Source organism: Perognathus longimembris, chromosome 3, assembly GCF_023159225.1.
Source record: "Perognathus longimembris pacificus isolate PPM17 chromosome 3, ASM2315922v1, whole genome shotgun sequence".
In the NCBI taxonomy this organism is placed as follows: Eukaryota; Metazoa; Chordata; class Mammalia; order Rodentia; family Heteromyidae; genus Perognathus; species Perognathus longimembris.
This window is the reverse complement of record NC_063163.1, coordinates 43718154-43730461: the sequence shown is the minus strand read 5'-3', so window position 1 is coordinate 43730461 and position 12308 is coordinate 43718154. Positions and strand designations below refer to the sequence as shown.

At 37.9% G+C, this 12308-nt stretch overlaps 1 pseudogene; it reads right to left on the bottom strand.

Annotated features, from left to right (window-relative positions):
- Nucleotides 1–542: 542 nt before the first annotated feature.
- LOC125348287 lies at nucleotides 543–11169 on the bottom strand (annotated as a pseudogene).
- Nucleotides 11170–12308: the final 1139 nt, after the last annotated feature.

Below are 12308 nucleotides of genomic sequence, written 5' to 3'. Positions count from 1 at the left end.
TAAAAAGTGATGCATCAGCTTTCAAATAACTAGTTTACATGAGAAGTTTCTACAGTTTATAAGCTACAGAGTAATTTGAACTAGAAATACTGTGTGAATTATTTCAAGTCCTCTGATGCCTCTCCACAGGCATATATCCTATAGGGTGAGTTCATGTAGATTTTCATCAGTATACAATGACAGAGCTCATGAAAAGTAAAATAAAATGAGTCATGTACACACACACACACACACATATATATAAATGTGTGTGACAATATAGATATGTTTATGTTCATAGATAAGTTTGAGGCTAGCCTGAGCTAGTCTGTGTATAAATATAAAGAAAAACATTTAGAAATTAATTTTAATGTGGGGGATAAAAACCTGTGACTTGTGCCTCCTACCCAAATGCTCTACCACAGACCTACAAGGTATTGACATTTTTTTGAGTATAGTTTTAATATGGAGACCAATTCCACCAACTTTATGAGTCAATCCAAAGTAGGCAAATTCTGACGACTAGAAAGATTGGGTATGAACATTATCTATTGACCCAGATTCCTAAAAGATGACTGGATGGTTAGAAGATACTGTCACTCTTGAAATTAAGATTTCTCAAAAGAGGAGCATTCCTGGTTGAGTAGTTACTTTCTGTGAGCAAGTTCCTTTTAAACCGGCTGTAGAAAATCAAGACCACAATCCATACTGGTGATCATACTGGTCTCATAAGATTATTAAGCACACATTGCTTATATTCTGGGAATACACAAATCTAAAAAGGATTCTCATTGCTGCTTTTCATGCCATATAATAACTTCCTTAAAAAGCAACAACAACAAAAAACCCAACTCTGGGATTTCTTATGAAATGCACCCTTCTTTTGTCAAGAGCCGATGTAGGGAGCATCGCAAGTTTTCTGGGCAATCACTGCAGAGCAGCCCAGCCTTCCCAGTGGCTTTCCAGGCACAGCCTCTTGGTGGGGTGGCGCTCTTCCTTCCCAGACCTGGGTCTCAACACACCATCTAGCATGCAAGAACAACATCATGTTAGGAAAGGCCACTTCAGTCACAGGGGCACTCATTCCAGCCACTTGGGCTTGAATTGTAAACAATGCATAAGGTAAGAAGCATGCACTTTATTTTACCTTCAAATTCTCAACCATTTCAATAGCCCACACTCAAATTTTCAATCTACACTGATTCTAGGTAACTCTTTTTTTTTTTTTTTTTTTGCCAGTCCTGGGGCTTGGACTCAGGGCCTGAGCACTGTCCCTGGCTTTTTTTTGCTCAAGGCTAGCACTCTGCCACTTGAGCCACAGTGCCACCACTTCTGGCCGTTTTCTGTATATGTGGTGCTGGGGAATTGAACCTAGGGCCTCATCTATACGAGGCAAGCACTCTTGCCACTAGGCCATATCCCCAGCCCTCTAAGTAACTCTTAAGAGCCCAGTGTGGTGGTCCATGCCTGTAATCCCAGCACTAGAAAGGCCACGGCTATGGGAGCTTGGAGGCTTGCCTCAGTGGGATAGCAAGACTTTATCTTTAAAAAAAAAAACAACACATATAAGGTAACTTTGGAAATATAGTATCAATAACCCTTTAAAACGTAGATTCCCTCAGTGGAGTGCTGATGGCTCACGCCTCTGATCCTACCTACTCAAGAAGCTGAGATTGAGGACTGAGGTTCAAAGCCAGCCTGGGAAGACAACTCTGACATTTTGAAGTTAACCAGCAGAAAGCTGAAAGTAGGGGTGTGGCTCAAGTGTTAGAGCACAAGCCTGGAGTGAAAAGCCAATGATAGCTCAAGGCCCTTGAGTTCAAGTCTCAGTACGGGCCCAACAATGAACAAACAAAACTGGATTCTCTCATTCACTTAACAGTATGCAGCAAATAATTCATACAGCTTTTAGTGGGCTGAGGTGTCATGATTATTAGGCTGGAAGAGAGAAAGTGCACCTACTTATCCATCCAGAGGAGAGAACTACCTGTGGGGCAGAGAAAAGGAGCACTCACGTGTACTCTCCAGGTCTCCATCTGCGCAGGCTGGGAGAAGAGCCCAGTTTTCACCTCTTCCTGGCTTTGTTTAGGGTGCTTCAATGCACAATAAACTGAAAATATTTCAGTCATCTGATTCAATTAGTTTGGCTTACACACACCTGTGAAACTAGCACCACAGAGCAGTCAAGTTCCCTCTGTGCCTCTGCTTCTGGGCTCCTGGGGAATCTACCAGAACTGCCTTCCAGAACAGAGCTCTTTCCCTCTCAATTGTCTTTTTATAGAATCATGGAGGGAAAGAAAGATTAAAGAAGCTCCTGCCCCAACGAACAGCTAGACCATTACCAATTCCCATGTGCCTCCTCTCTTCTGTGCCTTCTGATGCTTATCATTTCCTTGCTTTTTAAAAGAAACTTGAGTACATATAGAAAGCAAACTATTTGGTTTGACCTTTATATAGAGATTGCATCCCAACAGCATTCCACAGTTCTTTACACTAAAGAATGAAGTTAGAGTTCGTTTTTCACTGCTAGCCGGAAATCTATGGTGGAAACAAATCAGACTTTTAACTAGTGTCATTTCCAGCTTTGGCTGTAAAGAATAACATTGCAGCTAGAGGCTGGTGGCTCACAACTGTTATCCTAGCTACCCAGGAGGCTGAGACCTGAGGGTCAAGGTATGAAGCCAACCTTGGCAAGTGTGTGAGACTCCTATCTCCAATTAACCACCAAAAGGCTGGAGGTAGAGCTATGGCTCAAATGATCAAGTAATAGCCTTGAGCAAAAAGAGAAGACCAAGAGAGACAGAGAAAGAGACATGAGAGAGAGACAGAGAGAGAGACAGAGACAGAGACAGAGAGAAGTGACATTGCAATGAGCTGTCTCTTCTACAAGATGAATTTCTCTAGGTCATGTACATAGACTGAATTTCTAGATCATGTGTGAACAAGGTCATAGACACCTTAAGCTTTACAATGATAATCTCTAATTCCAATGTTTGGCCTCATCAGACAAATATACAGATTCCTCAAGGGCCACATCCTCACTAGCACTTGGCACCAGCACACTTTGGTCACGTAAAATGTCATTTTAATTTGCATTTCTCTATTACGAGGATCCTCTTCATGTGTCCATCAGACTCAGACATGTTTCTGATGCTGTGAAATTCCAGCGACTATTATTCCCCAGTAACTGTTTTCCCGATCAGCCTGTAGGACTTCTTACATGTTCTGGACCTAGTAAGTTCACTGCTGTGTGTGGAAAATTTACCCTTCCTGCGGCAGGCTGGTCTGTTCACTGGCTTTACCCTGTCTCTTGTAGAAGAGAAGTCCTTAGTAGGAACGTATTCTAATTTCTTAGTCTGTTCTTTCATAGTGAACAAAAATTTGTGTCATAAACATATTCTGTATTTTCTTCTAATACTTGAATTTTTTTCCTTTTCCTTTTCCTTTTACTTCATGTGAGGCTGATGTTTAAGTATTATGGGAGGTAAGAATTTGTTATCAGGAATAACCCATTTTCCAGCACTACCTCTTCAATAGTCTGTCTGTTTCTGCCTCATGTGATATACATGGCCCTCCCAATGGGGACCAGGCATCCTGTAACTCATCATCAGTGCATCACATTAAAAACTGTAATGCCAACAGTGTATCCACTGATAAACACTGGCTTTACTCGTTCAGTGATGTTTTGTTTGTGTCTGAGACAGAATCTCATGATGGAGCCCAGGCTGGCCTAAACTCCCAATCATCCTGCCTCTGCCTCCTGGATTCTTACAGGCATGAACCATCATACTTGGCTTCATTTTCTCAAAACATCTTGTCCCTAGACTTTTTATATTTGACTTTGATCTATTTGATGACTCTAGAGTAGGAAGTCCTGTTTGATGTTTCTCTGTACTCTTACTTTCGGTGTTTTGGGGTTTGGTTTTTTGGTTGTTGTTATTGTTGTTCATTGACTTTGCAATTATGAACTCAGATCTGATACTTGTGAGTCTTTTGCTTCTGATAAAATATCCCTCTACTACTCTGAGTGGGAGTCTTCTAGCTTCATTCAAGGACCTGTTTCATGTAGGAATCTCAGGTTCAGTTCACCTATTTTTCAGCTGCCCCCCCCCACTCACTTTCAAAGCCCCAGCTTCGATGGGATCCTTGTTCCTAAGCTAACTCTGGCTTAGTTTTTTATGTACTACTACTATTCTGATGCTAGCAAAATGTTTCTCTTATCTCTGTGTTATTTTCTTTCTTAGAGCAGTATAGATTCCTGAATATTTTTATTTCCTTGAAACCCCAGTGACTGAAAAGAATGCTCCCCAAGGAGAGGTGATCTCCATCTCCTCATTTTGTTCCTGCTACCAGCACTGACAGGAAATGAAGAAGCAATTCCCTAACAAGCTGGAAAGGCAGGTGTGGCCAAAGGTTGTCCTCTCTGTAGCAGTAAAGCAAGGGACTGGTGTGGAGGCAACAGAGAGTAACTAAAATGGGTATGAGGTTTCTTTGTGAGATAATGCAAGCATTCTAATTTAGGTTGGGGTAATACTTGTACCAATCTGAAGAAGCTAACATCCAGTGAATCCTGTACTTTAAAAGGCTGATTTATGCTGGGTGCTGGTGGCTCATGCCTGTAATCCTAGCTACTCAGGAAGGTGAGGATGATGGTTTGAAGCCAGCCTGGGCAGGAAAGTCTGTGAGACTCTTTATCTCCAATTAACCACCAAAAAGCCAGAAGTGGAGCTGTGGTTCAATGTTAGAACACAGAGCCCAGGCCTTGAGTTCAAGACTCAAGACTGATGAACACATACACAAAAGTTTAATCTATGATTTGTGAATTATACTTCAATAAAGCTGTTTACTTGAAAAAGAGATAAACATATTATCTGATATAAAACTCTTGTTCAAAAATGCATTAAAAACACAAACTTAGTTTAATGAACTGTCACAAAGCAAATATTATACTTCACTTCACCACTCTAGGTCAATAAATGAAACATAGCCAGCAAAGCAGCAGCTGTCCTCTGATGCCCTCCTTGCTGTCTCCAGGACTTTAACCAAGGCATGGCTTCCTTCCTTGTCTTAAGAGAGCTAGGTAGGAGAAATGCTGAGTGCGTGCCCTCTGTTGACTGTAAGTGGAAAATGTCTTCTATTTCAAGGCTCTCCCAATGGTATCTTTTGATGAGCAGTTCTTAGTTTTAACACAGATAAAGTAATTCATCTTTTTAGGATTAGTTCTTTCTGTAGCCTTTTCGCTAACACCCAGAACATTATAATTGTTCTCCTCAAGCACTGTCACATCCTTTAATCAGGTCCATACGTTTTCCTTTATTTCCTGATAAATTTTTAAAAAGAACATTTAGTGGAGACATATTTTTTCCAGATCACAAATAATAAACCTACGATCGGAATAATGCTACTTCAGAACACAAATAAGACATTGACTCTTTCAGATCTCTTTCTAGTTTTTGATTTTTCAGAGTAATTAAATCATCTTTATCAGGAAAACTTTTTACTTAGAATACAGTTGTAACATGGCAACTATTTTCAAGTAATATTATATTGTTAACTTGATATTGTTAGAATATGCATAAATGTTCAAAATTATGTTCCTAAAGAAGTGTAAGATCTCTCAAAGATATTACATTCAGAACAGTTTATGCTAACATAAATATTGCAATAAATGATTCACTTATTGTAGGTATGATGATTCTTACTTATAGATTATTCAATAAATAGATAATTGCTATTATCTGACCCGATGGGAAAATATAGCATTACTAAGGAACATAGGTTTAGAGATAGTCTACATATACAGAGATAGAAATAGATATATGTCTTATTATCATTTGGTCCTAGAATCATCCATACTAAGTAAATATCTTTTCCCTTTCTCACATCCAGGAAGCTTTTGTGTTGGTAAATAAGAGTATTGTTTTTTATTTCTTTGTACAAACTGAATTTACAAATTCAATGTGTATATATTTTTGCACTAAAATGCAGATTGTATTGGAGTAATCATTAATTAGTGCTGTCTACAACACCTTGTATTTGTTACATACAAAAGTGAACAAATTGAATGGCAAAAAAAAAATCCAGCATGTAAAAGAGCCCCCTTAACACACTAATTTTCATCACTTGCTCTTTAAAATTCACTGTGTCCACTGTCCTCAGCAACAAAGTCACCATTAATATAGGACTTGTAAACACTTTCTTTCTAGTCAGGCTCATTTTCTTCAAGACTATAAGCTTCCAATGGACTCATCTGCCACTTAAGGGAATACAAATATTTTATTCATGTGCTTTAATAAATAGCATTTTAGTCACCTGCTTGTACATATCAAAGCAGCATTTAAAAAGTGTAACCAAAAGAAGTTGGCCTAATAATGCCACACTGAATGATCCTGAATAGTATGACTGATGACACCTTCTAGGATCAGAGTCAAACTCTGAGAGAAAGAAAGGGTCTTTAAGATCACATACATTCACTTGGTAGATATGAAAGTGGAGACTAACAAAGGGCAGTACCTCAGATGACTTAGTAACTACAGGCAGCGCTGGAATCAGGAACTGGGCTGGCCAGGCTCTGCATCCCAGAATTCTTGTACATGGGATTCTTCTGCAGGTGATACTGAGTCACATAATTTCTAGAAAAGGCCTTGTTGTTAAAGAACAGAACTATAGCCAAAATTACCATGGCTTTTCATATAAAATCATATAGGTTAATGTTTATATACTAGCATTTTATATCATATAACAAACCATATACATTTTTGGTGTACTATTCTATCTCAACCACTCAGAAAGAAAATAGGGAAGACTAAACATCGAGAGAAACCTGGAGCAGCAGAAGAGAAAATGGTGTGTGATTAGTATTTCATAGCACAGCCTTCCTTCTTTCCTTACCTGGCTAGAATCTCCATCAGAATCATTAATGGCTTACCCAAAAAGGTCCTGCTAGACCTCTAGGTCAACACCAAGAGAGAGAACTCACAGGCAATGGGAAGTTACATGAGTAAAATGTTTTAAAGAGACATGTTTAAACATATCAAACCACTAAAACCTATTAGCTTGGAGAGAGAAAATGAAAAGGGAAACTTGTGGATTTATATTTAAGATTACTTAAAAATAAGGTTTTTAATAACTGTAAAACCTTAGTGGTGTATGCAAATTTTAACAACAGAAAATATAGCAATGTATTAACAATGCTTTGTATGAGTTATGGAATAATGCAGACATAATTTTACAATATATGCATATGTGCATATACATATAAGTACATATATACATATTACATATACACACAGTATATTTATGTTCCAAGTACCCTGGACTCAATCTGATATACATAAGAGGAATGCACAGCAGTTCTTTCATCTGCTTTTTCTACCATTGCAAATTCTAGTCTATAAATGTTACACTAAATATTAGGATTACTGAATGTCAAAAGCAGTATGATATAAACCATTACTAGGAATACTATTAGTAGTCAGTGTCTGGAATTTGTGGACTAACTGCAGAAATGTGTCAGTACTTATTTATTTATATTTTGTGGCTCTACTGTAGTTATAGGCTAATTCCTCATTTAAGGAAACAAAACAGAATTTGGCATCCTGTTAACATCTTTTAGAAAATTTTCTTTGTAGAGTTCTTAGAACTTCTTTGTACACTTAAGACTGCTTCAAAAGTAAACACATTTCAGCTGGGTGCCAGGAGCTCATGCCTGTAATTCTAGCTACACAGAGGCTGAGATCTGAGGATTGCAATTCAAAGCCAGCTCGGGCAGGGAAGTCTGTGGCACTCTTCTGTTAACCACCAAAATGTTACATGTGGAACTGTGGCTCAAGTAGGAGAGTGCTAGTCTTGAGCACAAAAGTTCAGAAACAGCGCCAAGATCCTGAGTTCATGCCCCAGGACCAGAACACAAACACACACAGAAAAGTAAACACATTTTTAGAAAACCTTAGTAGTAAAAAAAAAATAAAGACAAATTCTGGATTTTTCATGAACTGCTTTTTTTGAACTATCAAATATGAAATTATAATTTTTCCTGACTTTTTTTCCTGAGAAATGTGTGTGTATGGACATGTCTTCTGGTCTTCCACTGTTTTCCTCTGCCCACTAAAAAGAGTGTGAGGGAAGAGGTGGGTCAAAATTTTTCTGTTACCAACTCACCAGACGGCACCAAAGGACCTACTGGCTCCAGACACACAAAATCAGTGAACAACTCTACAGAAACATTAATTCATAAGGCAGAGATCCTTGGCAAACATTGATAGATAAGTGCTTGCACATAAAAATGAATTCAATTATAATCATCTGATGAAACTTATGTATGTATCAGGGCACCAAACAACATGATAGGATGCATGCTTTGAAGAAAAAGTTTATCTACTTACCGTAAATTTGCTAACACCCTCCAGTTCCCCAAACTTCATATAAGAAATGTCTTCCTTCTTTTTACCAACATCTGCATCCCCTGCATAGATTTGTTTTATGCCTACACCTTTAATTAAAGGTACACATTCATCACAAGGGCACTTGGTCACAAAAATCATACGTCTATCTTCTGGTTTTATTTCTTGACACCTATAAAAATTGACAAAAGATTATGCAAGTAGTTTCTGAGAGGGAAAGTTATTTTGTAGGGAAATTCTTAAAATTAAGCTGCTTGAAAAAGATTTGCAACATTACAAACAATGATCAAATGTTATTCTTGCTTAATTAGTGAGTATTCAAAGCCATTGGTAGGATAGTCAGTAGCAGACTGAGGCTAGAGGGAGAGAAAGAGGGGATGAACATGTGATTTAAAAAACAAAACAATGCTTTCTAAGTAAGTACTTCTTTTCTCTCTTTTTATTAATATATGTTAATTGTACAAAAGAACTTTGTTGTAGTCTATCTTTATTACCATAATGTACTTGAGATCAAATTTATCCTCTATTACACTTTCTTATCCTCTTCCTTTAAAAAAAAACCATTTAATGGGTATAACTTCTTTTTATACTAATATTTGAAACTGAGGTTCAAACTACTTCACAGCTAATCATGTCAGATTTGACATGAAAGCATTATGGAACCCTAAAATGGGATCTAACAGACATATAGTAAATGCTTCCTAAAGAATAAATAAATGTTAAAGTTTGGTTGAGTTTCAATCCTTTTAATCTTTCTCCATGATAGGATGATTATGTTCAACATTTGGATATGACAAAGTCATACCTATGTACAAGATGGAGCAAGCAAGCCTGTAATGAGGAGGATGAACACAGCACAGAGGAGACTTTTGGTGAAAAATATTGCTCTCTGGGGTAGTTTAGGTTTAAGGATTGATGTCGTTTAGGGTTACAGGGATTCCAACTTCAGGGTCTTTTTTTTTTTTTTTTCTTTTTTGCCAGTCCTGGGCCTTGGACTCAGGGCCTGAGCACTGTCCCTGGCTTCTTTTCGCTCAAGGCTAGCACTCTGCCAACTTGAGCCACAGCACCACTTCTGGCCTTTTCTATATATGTGGTGCTGAGGAATCAAACCTAGGGTTTCATGTATAAGAAGCAAGCACTCTTGTCACTAGGCCATATTCACAGCCGCCAAGTTCAAGTTCTTGAGTCTACATTGCTCTCAGCTATCTGTCTTCAATTCTTCCATATCTACATCCATCTAGTTGAGATTCTACTATAGTTTGGGTATGAAATTTGTGCTAAGCTCTTAAGTACTCAGCTGGTAGACCCAGTTTTTGAGAGGTGACTGGATAGTAGGGCTATGACCTAACCAAATGATTGATGCATTGATACAGTCATGTAACATGATAGCATTACTGGGAGACAGTGAAACCTTTTCGAGGTAGGGTTAGAAAGGACAGTAGGTCACTGGGGGCACATCTCATCAGGCTCTTCCTCATTTACTCTATTTCCTGGCAGACCCTTCTGCCATCAAGATTTGCCTCACTGTATCAAGGACTAAAAAGCAACCATGGCAAGTAATCATGGACTGAAACCTCTAAAACTGTGAGCCAAAATAAATCCTTCCTTAGGATGTTTTCTCAGGCATGTTGTACCACAAAGAGAATACTCTCATTTCTGTGCTTTGCATCTAGCCTGCTCAAACTATACACCTAGAGGGTCTCTCACTATAGTCTATATATAGTGAGGTTATGCCAACAGAATTCCACCTCCCCACCACCTGCCAAGGAAGAGCCAACAGAAAGTCTTTTCTTGTCCAGTGCCAGCCTATCCTGTGAGCTGCATTTACCATGTCCACAGTCCAGCCTAACGAGAATATGTATGCTCCTAAACACACAATATCTTTTCCTACCTTTAGACTGTGGCTGATGTTAGAAGCAAAAATGGCTTTTCTGATAGTGCTTGAAGGACATCTCAGCCACAATCTTAGCAATCTTTTCAAGTTCGGCTCAAATGCCAGCTCCTCCCTACAACTCTTTCTTTTTCCACAGCAGTCCCTGGAAGTCCACAGTGCTGGTGTTCCTCTCCCACTAAATTCCTCTCATTAGGTAAATATAGATGTCCTGCCCTTTTAGGAGTTCTCCCAGGACAGGAAGCATTATGTGGAGACTTACATGTTTTTTTTTAAAAAATCCCATAACATCCCCCAGCTGTAAATGCTGAGACAGATTTGTGGAAGTGACCTAAAATAGCTTTAAAAGGAGGGAATTCTAGCTATAATCTCTAACAAAGACTCTTTTATAATAAAGTCTGTATGTTTATGAACATAAACCAGCATGTTCTAGACTTCGGAAAAAAAGGAAATAGTATTAGCCAAAAATATGACAAGCTGAACAAGATTCTAAGGACAAACTTTTAGTAAAAGAGAGGGAGGGTAGAAAATTAAACAGATTTTCTCAATAAGGTGGAAGGTCAGGAGATTCTATGACAATGGCTTGAGATTCAGCAGCAGGACTGACTTTAATCAAAATTATGTTTCTGAAAATAATGTTTCTTATTAGAATTTTGTAAGGGAAATAAATTACCACAAAAGAAAACTATTTTCAACTGGCCCTTATTATTTTAAAGAGAAGTACATTCAAAATTATCTCAGACCTAAATGTCAAGGCATTCTGTTCCGCATGTACAATGTATCGGAATTTCCTTATTTCTCTGTCTTTCTGCTTGTCATCGATATTTGGGAAGTCAGCATACTCTGATCCAACAGGAAAGGCATTATAGCCACATCCTACAAAGTACATTGTGCCAGTTCCATCACAACTTTTCTGCAAAGTGAGTGAACCAACTACAGTGAATTTTGGCATTTTGAAAAGTAAGTTTGCAGTAGAATTATAAACTTGCTATCATAGTCCATATAATGAACATTCTTCCCATTTCTGTAACATACTGACTCATCAAAAATAAAATACCAGATCCTCCTCCTAGCTTCAACTAGCCTTGAAGAAAGGAATGTCAAGTTGTGGACTTGTTGAAGCCTGATTCCAAGAATCTGTCTAGTCTATAATCTCAAGACCATCTTTGGTTTCCACAGCAAATGAAATACTGTGTTGCTTAACTCAGAAATCAGGTCCTTAAGACATTTCCCTCCAAATAGATTTGCAATTAGAATCCAAGGCATTTCTGTACTTTAAAAAATACTGTATTTCTGTTTTATCCCTTAAAGTAACATGTTAGATGGTTATGAACACAGCAGGTACGCAATAAGAAATTGTCAATTTATACTCTGTGCTCTGTAAGCAGCTCAGAAATTTTAAAGTATTTTGAACAGACTGGGCACTGGTGGCTCATACCTATAATCCTGGCTACTCAGGAGGCTGAGATCTGAGGATCATGTTTGAAATAAGCCAGGGCAGGAAAGCCTATTAGACCTTTTTCTGCAAAAATTAACTGAAAGCCAGAAATGGAGCTGTGGCTCAAATGATGGAGTTCTAGCTTTGAGCAAAAAAGCTCAGGGAGCACACCCAGACTCTGAGTTCAAGCACCACAATTGACAGAAAGAAAATAAAAGTACTTTTCTTTAATCATCAGTATTTGCACTTAATCACAGAAGTTCTTACTTTAGTGGTTCTTGTTAGTTGTTTATATGAATTATTCATATTATGACTAGAATGGCATCAAAGATAAGTGTTTATAATAGTTGGGAATAGGCTATAAACCTCACTAAATTTCCCAGGTAAATATCTAAAGACTTATTTTCATACTTAGAGATTTCCTTTCTGCCCAAATAACAGCCCCAACTCCTGTTTTGTGATCCTCTGAAAGATATATAACATTTAACTCAAAATTAATAATCTGTTTCAAAAATGTATTTTTCAAAAAATAATTATTGAAATATACTTCATAAATGTAGCAGTAATCCTTGACATCTTCACCAAAATAGAACAATTA